Raw genomic sequence first — 12,245 nt, 5'->3', positions numbered from 1 at the left:
AAAGGAAAGCATTCATGCCTGTTTGCCACACAAATTCCAAAAGACTTTATAAATACCCTTACATGACATATCCTTTTTCCTACTAATTGGACATAGTTTCATTTTTAAGCATTTACCTTTTTGACTTGCATATAAATGAACTGTAAAAAAAATGCAACCTAGTTCTATGGCTTCTTTGAGGTATAAATCCAGCCTTAAGGCTGTTATGTACTACAAATAACATAGGGGGGTTTATTGTTACTTTATGTTGATGTATGCATGTTTTAACTGTTTTAAAATTAACATTGCAAATATTGAGACTGTTTCTATACCGAAGTAGACCATTAATTTATTTTCGTCATGCCTCTATAATTTGATTATGTATGTTTTGTTGTTCAAATTAAAGCTCTAATTTTTAAAAGAGTATCATTTCAAAATAGTGATTCTGCCAGGAAGCTTTCAAATTCCTCTCAAAGGATTACAGGTGATAAACTTAATGATTAAAAAATACTGCATTTATTTCTTGAGTAAAGGATCGGTTTGTGCAGATTTTTATTTTTATAAGTATTACTGCACACAATTTCCAAAACATAATTGTAATCTGCGTGGTTGAGACAAGTTTTGATCCATACTTATTATATGGTTTTGGTTAAATACGTACACATGTCTGTATATATATATCTATCTCTACATATGTATGTATACATATACCCTTTAGATAGAAGATAATCGTCCAGTTTCTTCCAGTGGATTGGGCCTGTACCTATTTCTGCATCAACTCATAAACTCAGAATCGCTTGTTCCTGTCAATTTGTGCGGCAGCCCAGGCATTTTAAGAGACTTTATGGGAAGCCTAAAATCATTGCTTTATTTCTTAGAAATTAAATGACTGTCTTTTGGGAGTCATAAACCATACTTAGCACTAGGTGGGTGACCACAGCATTTTATTGTTGAAAACCTGTAGTGTACTCTGCTGCTAAACTGAACATTTTTAGTGGCTGTAATAAGTATGTGTAAGATGTGATCGTCTTGCTCATCAAGAAGCTCATCCCATTCAATGGGAGTCCTGTGCACAGGGTGACACAACTGCATGCTAGTAGTTGGCTTTAGGTTGGTTATTTTGTCAAGCAGCCCCATGATTTACGCCGCGTTATTACTGGCAGGATAATGGCGTCTATTTGCCTTTTCAGCAATGTTAGATTTCTTTACTAAAGAACAAGTTTTATGTTGACTTTATAGCAGTAGAAGGCTGTTGCTGATATCCAAGTTAGAAAACACCGATACGTATGCAATTCTGCGTTATGAGTTCTGAAGTAATTAGAGTACGAAAAATGGTCTGGCTGTCTCTGCTAGCCCCTTCAGATGATTTTCCTGGTTGATTCTCTTCTATTTGACCCATTCTAGTCAACATATGTCATTACCCTTCTTTCACTACTGTTCCTTCAGGAGGATGCAGGGAAACAACTATTAATAGAGTAACTACGTGTGGATATACAGAGTCGCCCAAAACTGCGGAATTCCACTTACATCCAGAAACTTAGATGATCAGGTGGAATTGTCTGTTTTTTCTGGCTTCTGTTGGCTCCCATGGCTTTCATTGTTCAGATCATCGTAAAGGTGTTCTGTTAAAAAATATTTATGTGTTTAAAAAATATTAATGTTAGTTTCATCATAAAAGCGTTAAGTGTGCAAGGCATTGAATATTTTTCTACAAGGATATCAAGGATATGCTTATCTTGGCATGACAAGGGTCCCACTTCTGAAATTTTTTCAACATATAATTACATGAACTCTAGCACAAGCAAAACTCCAGTGACTTTTTTTTTCTTTTTTTTTTTTTTTCCCCCCTAGGAACAGTGGTTTGAAAGAGCTTCAGGAATTATAGTTATGGGAATTTCACCAGCCCCTTGGAGTCAGTGTTGGCTTCTGCCAAAAGCTCACAGACTATGGCAGAAATTTTGTCTATGATAGGAATAATGTGAAGTACTCCTACTGCAGTGTCACTAACAAGGAGTTAAAAACCTTAAGTCTCTGAAAGTCAGAGCAAGATAAAGAGAGTTGGCAGTATGGATCTTGTAGAGATTGCCTAGTAATATGGTGCAGATAATCCATGGTGTCTCATATAGCTGTTTTTCCTTGGTATCCTAAACCAAATTCAGGTTGCTCCTTTGTGTGCTTAGGAAAAACCTTACATCATAAGAGTGGTAGCGTGGAAAGCAAAAAGTGGAAATGTGTGTTCCGTGCGTAGTGCCAGAGGGACTCAGGTGAGGTCTGTGAACAGATCTGCAGTTCTTAGGAGTTGGGTAAATGGTTATTTATGATATTCTGGAAACATTGGGAAGCATTAGAAGTGCCTGTGCTGGGTGACGGATAGAGGAGTAGGGTTTCTGGCTTTAACTTGAGTCTTTAAGAATATGGTCATAGGAGGATGGGCTTAGATTTGTTCTGAAATAGGTGATATATTACAGCTACACATTTAAAGTTTCTCAGAGTCTGATTAAATATGAATACCTACTTTACCCTTTGTGTCTAGTTTCGCAAATGTTTCCTCTTTGCTAACGTTTTATAATGAATGCAAAGGAGATACGTTGGGTGAAATTCTGGTCTTATTAACCCTGTTGGAGAATTTTTAATGGCAACTGGTGTCAAAAAATCAGCATTTTATCAAGATTTACAGTCTTTGTTTATAAAAATAATACGTTGCAAGCAAGTATAACTTTGGCAAAAATATTTGGGTCTTTCTGAAAACTTGGCAATAACTAGGACTCTCACAGAATCTGGGGATACGGCTTCATTCTTTCAGTCTTTTAGAGTCTAAGCTCCAAAACCCTGCACAGTATGGTAGCTTTAATCAGGGTAATCCCAGGGAACCGGGCCATTGGATAATCTACAATTCAGAGAGTCAGGTTTACATGTAATGGCCCTTATGTTAAAGATAATTTGAATTACAATGTAATAATGTGAATAAAGAACTAATAATTGTTTTCAGTTGTGTATGGTCCATTTGCTGTTGAGATATTAAATATGGCTTCAGCATAAATATTTAAAGATTGTATTCTAAAAAAAAAAACATACAGTTGGGAAGGAACTGTAAAGGGATTTACAGAACCAGCATAGACTCTATGAAAATATGAAAAATTATTATGTTTATTTAGGAATAAGCCCCCACTTTTAAATATTTAGGAGTGTCATGGTATACAAACTATGCGTGATTATTAGCACTGAAAAGTTTAATTACATCTCTCTCCGCCGTGCCTGCTTTTGTGGCTTGCTGGAGGAGAACTGTAAAGCCGACGAATGCCTAATGATCTCCTCAGAGCTATATTTTTCGCCCTGCTTTGTAATGTAAATGGCTAGTTTGCAAACCGCCACGGATTCATGCGCTCCATCCCCGAGCATCCTTTCTGGTTTTTTTCACAGGAAGATCACCTGACCGCCACCTAAAGCTGCCCCTTTTACTGAAAAATCCGGGAAGGCGCCGGGCAGGGCTGGGGAAGGTGGTGGCTGCCGGGGGCTGGCGGGGGGGCGGCGGATCCGCGCGCTCCGGCGGCCGCCGGGGGTGGGAGGGGAGCGGGAGCGCCGGGAGCGCCGCTGCTTCAGCCCCGGAGAGGAGGGAAAACAAAAGAGCTCAGCTGCAGTTTTGTCTCGCTGTGTCTGGTTTAAGCAGAAGATTCTAGACATTCGTGCCGAAAAAAAAAAAAATCAAAGCCCGGCTGAGGCTACATCTACTGGGGAAGATATTTTTCTGCCCCCAGAATGGGCTGGATCAGTACAGGTGGTTTGCAGATCATGCGAAGACAGACGGGCTGAGAGCCATGGAAAGGTGGGATAAGACTCTGCCTCTCTTTCTTGCCTTTTTTCTCTCTCTCTCTCCCTCTCTTGATTTGTAAAGCAGTATAGCTGGGACCTGTGGTGGGGTCAGTTGAAGAGATTAGATGGGTTTTAATCCCACAAAGCCAAAATCAAAATTAGAGGCACTACCGTGTTCAGCCAGATGTTGAATCCAAACTTGGGCTGAGTCGGACTTGCTTTGCGCGATTCTTGTGTTGGTTTTGGTGTTGTCTTTGTTTAGAATAGTTCCTGTACGAAACACCATGCTTTAAGACAAACTGCATGCTTCTTTCACAAATTGTCAGATCACTGTTCTGATGCTGTTAGGATTTTGCCAGGGAAACTGCAAATGAAGGCTTTGATTATGATGCTTATGGAAATAAAAAGAGCTGTTGACTTTGAATTTCTTGGGAAGCGGGCATGGTTAGAAGTTGAGCTGTGATTGTTGTTGTACATTGTCTGAATCGTAACAATGGGCAGTGCAAGTAGAGCAAGTTTGAATGGTGTTTCTTCAGCAATTCCAAATGCATTTCACTCCTACGATCTTTGGCTTTTCACTGATGGCAAGGAATACGCTTTTTTTTTTTTTTTTTTGTTAGGAAAAAGCCAACAGAATCTTTAAAAAGGTGAAAGGCAGAAGGAAATTAACATTTTTATTTGAATGGTCGCTGTTAACACCAGCATGCCTAAACATCTGAAACAAACCCCAGCAATTTCTCATTTCCCTTGCTGGGCAGATGCATTTCTTTTGTTCCTGAAAAATTTTCCCTGCCTTTTTAGAACAAAAGGCATTTGCTTTTTTTCTTTTTTTTTTTTTTTTAATGGCAGCAAGAGAGTTATATACAAATTAGCAATTTTGTACAGGTTAATGCTCTGCTTCATTCTGAAGTAAACTGCCTTAAGGTATTAGGAGGGAAGGGGGTGGGCAAACAGGGGGGAGGCTTGACCGATGTCCAAGAAATACTGAATTCAAATGGATTTAAATCATACAGAAAAGCATACGTTTATCTGTAGCTGGATTTCAGCTCCATGTCGTGCAAAATCTGCAGACCATAGCAGGGAGATTCTTAGCAACCAATAAATCAGATTTGTAATGGGCCTTTAAAATTTGTCTGTGAGGGGTGACTGCCTGGGTCCCCTTTGGCCAAATTAAGATGCAATCTGACAGTACAGTAGCATCTGTGTGCTGACATTTTCTCGTGAACCTAGTGAAAAATGGCTCCATATCTCTTCTCCAGTCCCCCAAAGACGGTTTCTGAATAGCCATGCGTTTTTCCACTGTATTGTTGTTTGTTCTAATCACCGTTCTCTCTGATAATGTCTGACTGGCTTGTTTGGCTTTGCTTGCTTTGGCTGCCTGACTGGCTGAGGGGCTGTAGTGGGCAGTGATTGTTTTACCTGAAATCAGAACCTCATGCCAATACTACTGCTTACAAAACAAAACAAAACAAAATTCGAGAAAATGTTTGTTGCGAGTTGTATAAATCCTGCTAATAAAGCAATAAAGCAGCTTCTGCCTGTACTGCTGGAATTAGGTAAGTGGGTTGAAAAACATGTGTCTTAGATAATGTGCCACCCACGATACAGGTGAAAAAGAAATGCCAGCCAGTAGTGAGCGCAACTGACAGGTAAAACTGAAAACCCTTAAAAAAAAAAAAAAAAAGCACGCGAATAAATTCCTAAAAGGCCAGAAATATAGCTGTCAGTGCGAGTATTTGTTTATCCAAGGGAGAAGTTCACGTTGAGATACTACAAGACCGAGTGGGGGAGGAGGAGGAGGGAGGAAGGCACTCCTTTAATTGTACTACGAGTGTGCTTGTTGGAAGGAGCCTGGGGTGGAATGGCCATTCAGCCTGACACCGCAGCTCTGCTTTGCTTTAACGCTCCTCAGCAGAACTTGCAGCTCAGGGCTGGGAGAAGCCTCCAGCTGTGGATGTGTGGGGTGAGGTGGGGGGGCGAGGAAGGGGCCCCTGGTTCTCCGCAGTGACGGGTGCCAGGGCATTCGTGGGGCGGCAGGGAAGTTCGCTCCGGTGGCAACCGCTTCTTTAAATGTTCCCTGAGAGAAGGTGGCTCCATGGCACGAAAGTAGGGCAAGTAGGAGGCAGAAGGATGGCTCTGAGAAGTTGTGAATAGTATGGATCCTCTCCAGAAAATGTGGCCGGGGTTATTTTTGTGGCTGCTTAATAATGCCTATGGATTGAAAAATCACTGTATTTACTGAACTCCTGTACTTTCTCTCCAATTTAAGGTAATGGTTTCTCTGTTATTATGAATATGATTTTCAGCAAGAAAAGAATAACTTTAAAAGCTTCCCTCACAGAAAACAAATGGTATAAATATTATGCCATTTACCCATCACAAGAAGCATTACATTTTAGTCAGTGCTTAGAAAGCATGTTGTGCGGAGTACTTATAAAAACCCCAAATGTTACTTGACAGACTTGTTACAGTCTTTCTAGATTAATTTTCATAGACCTAAATGTTTGGAGTTAGGGTATAAAATTCCACTACCGCTGGAGAGGAGCGAAAATGGAACTTCAACACCACATGCAGATCCCATTACTGCCATTGCACAGGTAGACAATTTGACAGTAGTAAACAGTTTGCTTCATGGAAAGTGACACAATTGCACGGTGGGAATGTGAAAAAGAAAACAAACATCTTGCCAACCATCAGACAAGCAGAAATGTCAACGAGAGATATTCGAAATAAATAGAGTTAAAATGGTTTGAGTGACAGAAAGATTCCAGATGCCTAATGCACATTGACCGTAGTTACAAAACAAGGGAATGCAGCTGCGGTTTTAGAAACTAAACCAAATCAGGCTGATTTCCAGATGTGTACGTACATAACCAGAAAGCATAGGAGTCTAATACTGAACAGGAACAAATTAGATTTCAGAACTTAACTGGGCACATTTAGAGAAACTGGATTGAAGGTTCACAGGCAGAAAAGTTTCTAGAAGAAATGAAATGAGCAAACTTAACCCAAATGAAACACGCACATCCAACTAGTAGCATTTTCTATCGATTATGTGAGTATTAAGTACGACATTGTTTAACGCGGGCTTTTAACAGAGAAAATCTGATTTAAGAAATGAAGCGAGGCTTTTGATATTTATTCTCAATACGAAATGAAAACTGCCCAGGGACTTTGCTTGCAAATATGCGTTTTCCCAGGGCACAGCACTGACACATTGGACCTTTGTAAAGGGGGAGGGGAAAACAAAGATAGAAATAAAATGGTGGCGCTTTGAAAATTTCTCACCATCACTTTCTATAAGCTGCGTAAATCCATCCTATGGTTAAACATAAAGGACAGGATTGTATTCTTGGTGTAATGTAAATAAAATATAAGAAGAATGAAGTAGATTAATGTATACTGACATTAAAGAAGAATCAGACCCAGAGTATTGAAGTCTGAGAAAATTATATTTACACTGAAGCAGTCCAAGTAGCGATTGTCAGTGTTCCAGCTGACAGACTCAGCAAACAGCCCACCTATTTCCCATTTCAGCAGCAAATGCCTGTGTAGGAACCATCACGCTCTCACTGCAAAACAAGCTTAAGAACATTAAAGGCCATATAGTATTCCCGGTTGCCCTAATGCAACCAGTTTAAATCAAGTTTGTTGTAAATGATATCACTATGACAGAGCTGATTGTAGCCCACAGAGTCAAGAAAAGAGTATGGTCAGCAGAATTTACTTTTTCTTTTCTTTCTTTTTTTTTTTTAAATAAGAACATCCCAGCTGTTCCTCTGTCATTGCTTCCATGTTTATATAGCACATTCCAGATCCATGTGTCTTCATTTCCAGCACCAGATAAAAATTTTAGGGACAGATCTATCTCTTATCACTGTTGCAACAGTCTTCTCCTGACTGTACTACACTGTAGGGTAAAGAGGAAGCTGGTTCTTATGGTGGTGTTTGGTGTTTATATAGAGAGCATACCCAAGTGTTAGTGGCTGTCCATTATTTTGTAAAAAATGAAACATCAACAGCAGGGTTAGCTGAAAACTGTGCTGTCTGCGTTTGCTCTTTCTCTGAGCATGGAAGGTTAAGTTGACTTTTTCAGCTGAAGAAAGAAAACCACTCTCATCTGAAGAGATGCAAGATTTTTCTAACCTGACCTTACCGTCTTTTCCCTGTCACCCTTATAATTTGTTTTCTTTCCTCCTCTCATACTTTTTTCCTGACCTTTCACAAACTATTTTATTTTTGTAAATCTTCTTTGATTTGACCTTGCCAACCATTTATGACTTTTCCCTCCTGCCCCAGATCCTTTTTCTGGGACAGTGAGATACACTTTCTGCCTCCTGGCCTTTCTTTGGTCCAAGTGAAGTCAGAATTTGATGCTGGGGAAGCAGGTTGTACAGAAGTGCATATCCAGAAGCCTACAGAATGAGATACTCTCAAAGTCATTAGTCTGCCTACTACAAAAAGGAAATTATTTTTTATCCCAACATTAGTCAAATTTGCTGGAAAAAATTTACCCAAAATTCCCTCCCTGCTGAATGAAGCAGTTAGAGCTGGCATCTTTGTCAGGACACTGTGATCATCTGAATATGTATCCTGAATACCTATATCATCATATGAACGGTCCTAAAGGAGAGTGTGATCGTTAGAGTTTAGAGCTCAGCCTCTGATGAAATCAGTGCCAAGATTCACTATAGAGTGGAGACAAAAGAACATTAGAAAAGAAAGCTGATCTTGCAGAGGGGCTCAGGTTGAATGCATTTTAGTGCCTTCCTGGCAAAGAAAACAAGCAAATAGGATTGGCAGTAGGTGATCACTGAACCTCTAAACCCCCTAACTGTTATGCCTTATAAAAACATGAACCAAAAAAAAAAAAGTGCCTGGGAAAAATTCTTTAATCTGGAGGTATTAGGAGTTAAGTCTTTACAGCCATGACAATCCCCATTGACAGAAATGCTCATAACCCAGAGGTGATGGAATACAAATGGGCAAGGATGTGGGAAGCATTGCAATAGAGAGCAAATCACAATAAAAGCTCTCTTTTCAGTTATCCTTTCCTTTCCAGTCAAATAAATAAATTGCAGTGATGTACAGTGTGAAAAATTATTGCAGCTAGAGTGCTTTTCTGATGACAGAGATGACATAAGTTATAAAAGCCTGTCCTAGATAATAGAAAGTAAAGCTTGCGGGAAGTTAGTAAAGATTTAGGAACTCTTGGGGTCTGGATTGATTCAAGCATACTAATTGGATATGGATTGCTTCGCTCCCAACTTGGTCATCTGCTGAGAAACCTGCGCCGACGGGAGCACAGAGACACGGCACTCCTGTGCTCTCCGTCTGACTCTGCTCCTAAGGCCCTGGCTTAAATCTTCAGGAATGCTCATGAGGTTGGCCAAAGTTGTTGGAGTGATTGTACCCATCTCTGTGAACCATGACAGCAGAAGCCATGATGAGTCCGGAAGGTGGCAGAGATCGTAGTGAAATTAGTGAAATGTTGGTGAGCAGACCTTCTGCAGGGACAGGACCTTCAGGGCAGAGTTCCCTTTCATCCAAGGATTTTTCACATTCAGAGTCATCTTCTTGACAGAAACTGCGAAAAGTAACTTGGCGTCACCTTGTAATGCTGTGCAGTCAGATACAATCCAGCGTTTTGTATTTTAACAATGCTGTAATCTAGCACGTAACCTAAAGAGGAATGAGGAAAGGTGCCTTTCTCACTAATTAAGGTTGCAGATCAAGTTGGGATCAAGTGTATCTAAAAGCAAAGCTTAAATATGACACCAGCTTTCTGGAGTACTCTGCAAATCAAAAACGCCTGAGGAGATTTGCGGAAGGCTGAACAAAGGAGCTTGGTCAGTTCGTCGTTGTTCACTGTCTGTGACTGGGACAACTGGAAGTGTTTGTGCCTCTGTCTTCAGAGCTCTGCAACTCCTGAATGACAGAAGACTACACTCTTGTCTTGGTGTTTCTTGTTCAGAAGATGCAATAGAAATAGCTTCTGGGAAACAGAAGTGAGGAGTTTGTGGAAGTGTGGGTATCTTTGCAGCATTTGTTTTTATAGTCCTGCACCCCAGAAAAGCAGAAATCTTTATGGGACGGGTGGTCGCTATCCCTTAGATAGCAGTAAGAGGACTGTGCTGCACAACAGGAAGGGGTAACTCAAAATTTTCCTAGCTTTTTCATTGCTGGATTTTAAAACCTGGAATAACTGAAGGGATAGTCTGTTCCTGTCACCTCCTGTTCTGACATTGCAGCCACCAAATAGCAGTATCAAACCATCTGCAGTGACATAACCATCCTAAAACACCTGCCTGTACGCCTATTGGAAAGTCCTTCTGAAAAAGGAGTGTGCCGATAGGGAGCTCTTTATTGTGTTTTTTTTCCTTGTGCAGATTCAGCAGGTGCTATATATTATCCTTTACAACCTTCAGCCTTTGGGAGCTAGGACATTGTAATTATGTTCCCCGTCTGTGGAAGTTACTGCCTATTACAGTGTGAAATATGCGCTCTGCCCGGGATTCAAAACTAAACTGAAGAAGTGCATTTGCGGCTGCTTTCATACCAATCAAATAACGGTAGTGTTAATTTCCAGTGGTAAATGCTCTCTTCCCCTTATGTGGTGGAACCTGTATAAAAATACCTAGTTGCTGAATATGTAAAGAATTCAGATTCTAAGGGCTGACAGTTCACTTCCACGAATAATATTTTACATTTGTGTAGTTCCTTTTACTAAAAAGTCATAAGCGTTTACACTCATTCATAAGACTAAAAATAAACTAGGAGGATGAGACGGAGAAAGTACGTGATCATTTTTATACAGAGGTAACTTTAAGTCAGGATCTCACAGCCCTTCCTAACAAGTTGCTCTTGAATTTATGTGCAGTTTGATCTTTAATACCTGGACCCGGTTCCCACAATGACTCAGTAGCACAGGAGAAAACAAAAGTTGGGTTTTGTAGCTCCTACAGTTCCTACTTTTGTGGCCTCATCCATGTGAGCGTTGCCTTCAGTGAGGTTTCACCACTTTCTGACTAGAAAAAAGGTAGCCGGGGTTTATCTCACTCTGTTCTCTCCTGAAGTTATTCAGAGGAAGTGAGATATGGTGGGTACCTCACGCACTATTCCGTTAGGATAAAGAATGTATGCTGCCTTATTGTGTTTAGAAGAATGTTCCAAAGAAAACTCTCTATGGCGTAGTTGTGATAACAAGCAGGAAAGAAATAAACAAAAAGAGAGACAGCACAAGAAAATTTAGCTGCATTGGTGTAATCTGCTAGTTCAGCATTACAGTACTCGATACTAGCATGCTGCCTTTGCCAAGGCTCTTGGCGATAGCCACAACAGTCCGCAGCATAAGATGCTGTGTTGCCTCTGGCTGCCCTAAAAGCAAAGAGAAAGTTTTTGTTGCTCTGTGCCTCCAGGAGATAATATGCAGACCATCCTTGGCAGGGGCACAGTGCACAGCGATGCACTCTTGAACATTTTCTTCTCTTGCTCATTTCTTCCGCCCACTTTCATTTAAATAGAAAAGTCCCACGTGCCCCCATGCTCTCTCATGGGACTGACCGTGGCTCTTAAGTACCGAGGATCTCAGTTTGTCTCTGCTCACACCAAGTGAGTGAGGCTGTGAGTGAGTATTGCTAGAAATGTTGGTGCACCAAGCACACCAGCTCAGGTGTGGTAGCTCATGAAGGTGGAAGGAAGACACCTTCTTACTCTCCTACCAAACATTATTTTTCATTATACTGTGTCTTTGATAAACACCTCTGTGTGTAAAGCTTAGTATATTTGAATTCTCCACTGTGATAAGAATATATGATCAGACAGCCCAGGCTCCACCTGAACAGGAAATACAAGGATTATTGTCAAAGTATCTTAAATGTTTGAGATGAAATTTGCTTCCCCAGCTGGAGTAACAGCAGGGTATTTGGCCCCACAACCTGCTTTTCAAACTGGCCAGTAGTGGATTCTCTGGGAAAAGTAGATGTACCAGGGCAGTGTAGGGTAAAAATTTCGTTTTATACCTTCCAGTTTGCAGTATAAGTTGCCAAGAAACTATGATGTTTTCCAAGTGATGCGACATTCTTCTTTTAAAGCATGAATTGATGTTTGTATGGCCACACCACCCAGAAGGAATATCCTTTCCAGCATTGTTCCTATGAATACGTGCTCACTGGTGTGTGTGTAACCAGACCTCTGCACCTCGGTATAGGGTGACCCAGTCACGGAGGAAAACTGGTTTGTTATGCCTTCACCTGAGCTTACTGCTCCCTTGGTGATGAGCCTCATATCTTCAAGCACATCGGACCTTTCTGTCATCATTAGAAATACTTTAAAACTTTAAAAGTCAAAAGCTTTATGTTTTGGCTACCTCAGCATATAAATCTGAAAATGTGTTTCATTTGCGATAAGCACATTTTTGTGCATATGAGTCATGCCCGGCAAAGGCAAAGTACTGT

At 40.6% G+C, this 12,245-nt stretch overlaps 1 protein-coding gene across 8 annotated transcripts in view; it reads left to right on the top strand.

The window, feature by feature from the left end:
- The window catches only part of MAGI2 (membrane associated guanylate kinase, WW and PDZ domain containing 2), a 757,062-nt gene that overhangs the window by 350,753 nt on the left and 394,064 nt on the right, over positions 1–12,245 (top strand). Inside the window, exon 1 of one of the 8 annotated variants that reach the window (XM_054216504.1) lies at positions 3,619–3,802. The exons of the other annotated variants lie outside the window; for them this stretch is intronic. The gene's annotated coding sequence lies outside the window, so the exon portion shown is untranslated. Of the gene's footprint in view, positions 1–3,618; positions 3,803–12,245 lie in introns of those variants that run through there. 8 annotated transcript variants of the gene reach the window in all.

Source organism: Rissa tridactyla, chromosome 1 (genome assembly GCF_028500815.1).
Source record: "Rissa tridactyla isolate bRisTri1 chromosome 1, bRisTri1.patW.cur.20221130, whole genome shotgun sequence".
Classification (NCBI taxonomy): domain Eukaryota; kingdom Metazoa; phylum Chordata; class Aves; order Charadriiformes; family Laridae; genus Rissa; species Rissa tridactyla.
This window is presented reverse-complemented; position numbering and strand designations above follow the sequence as displayed.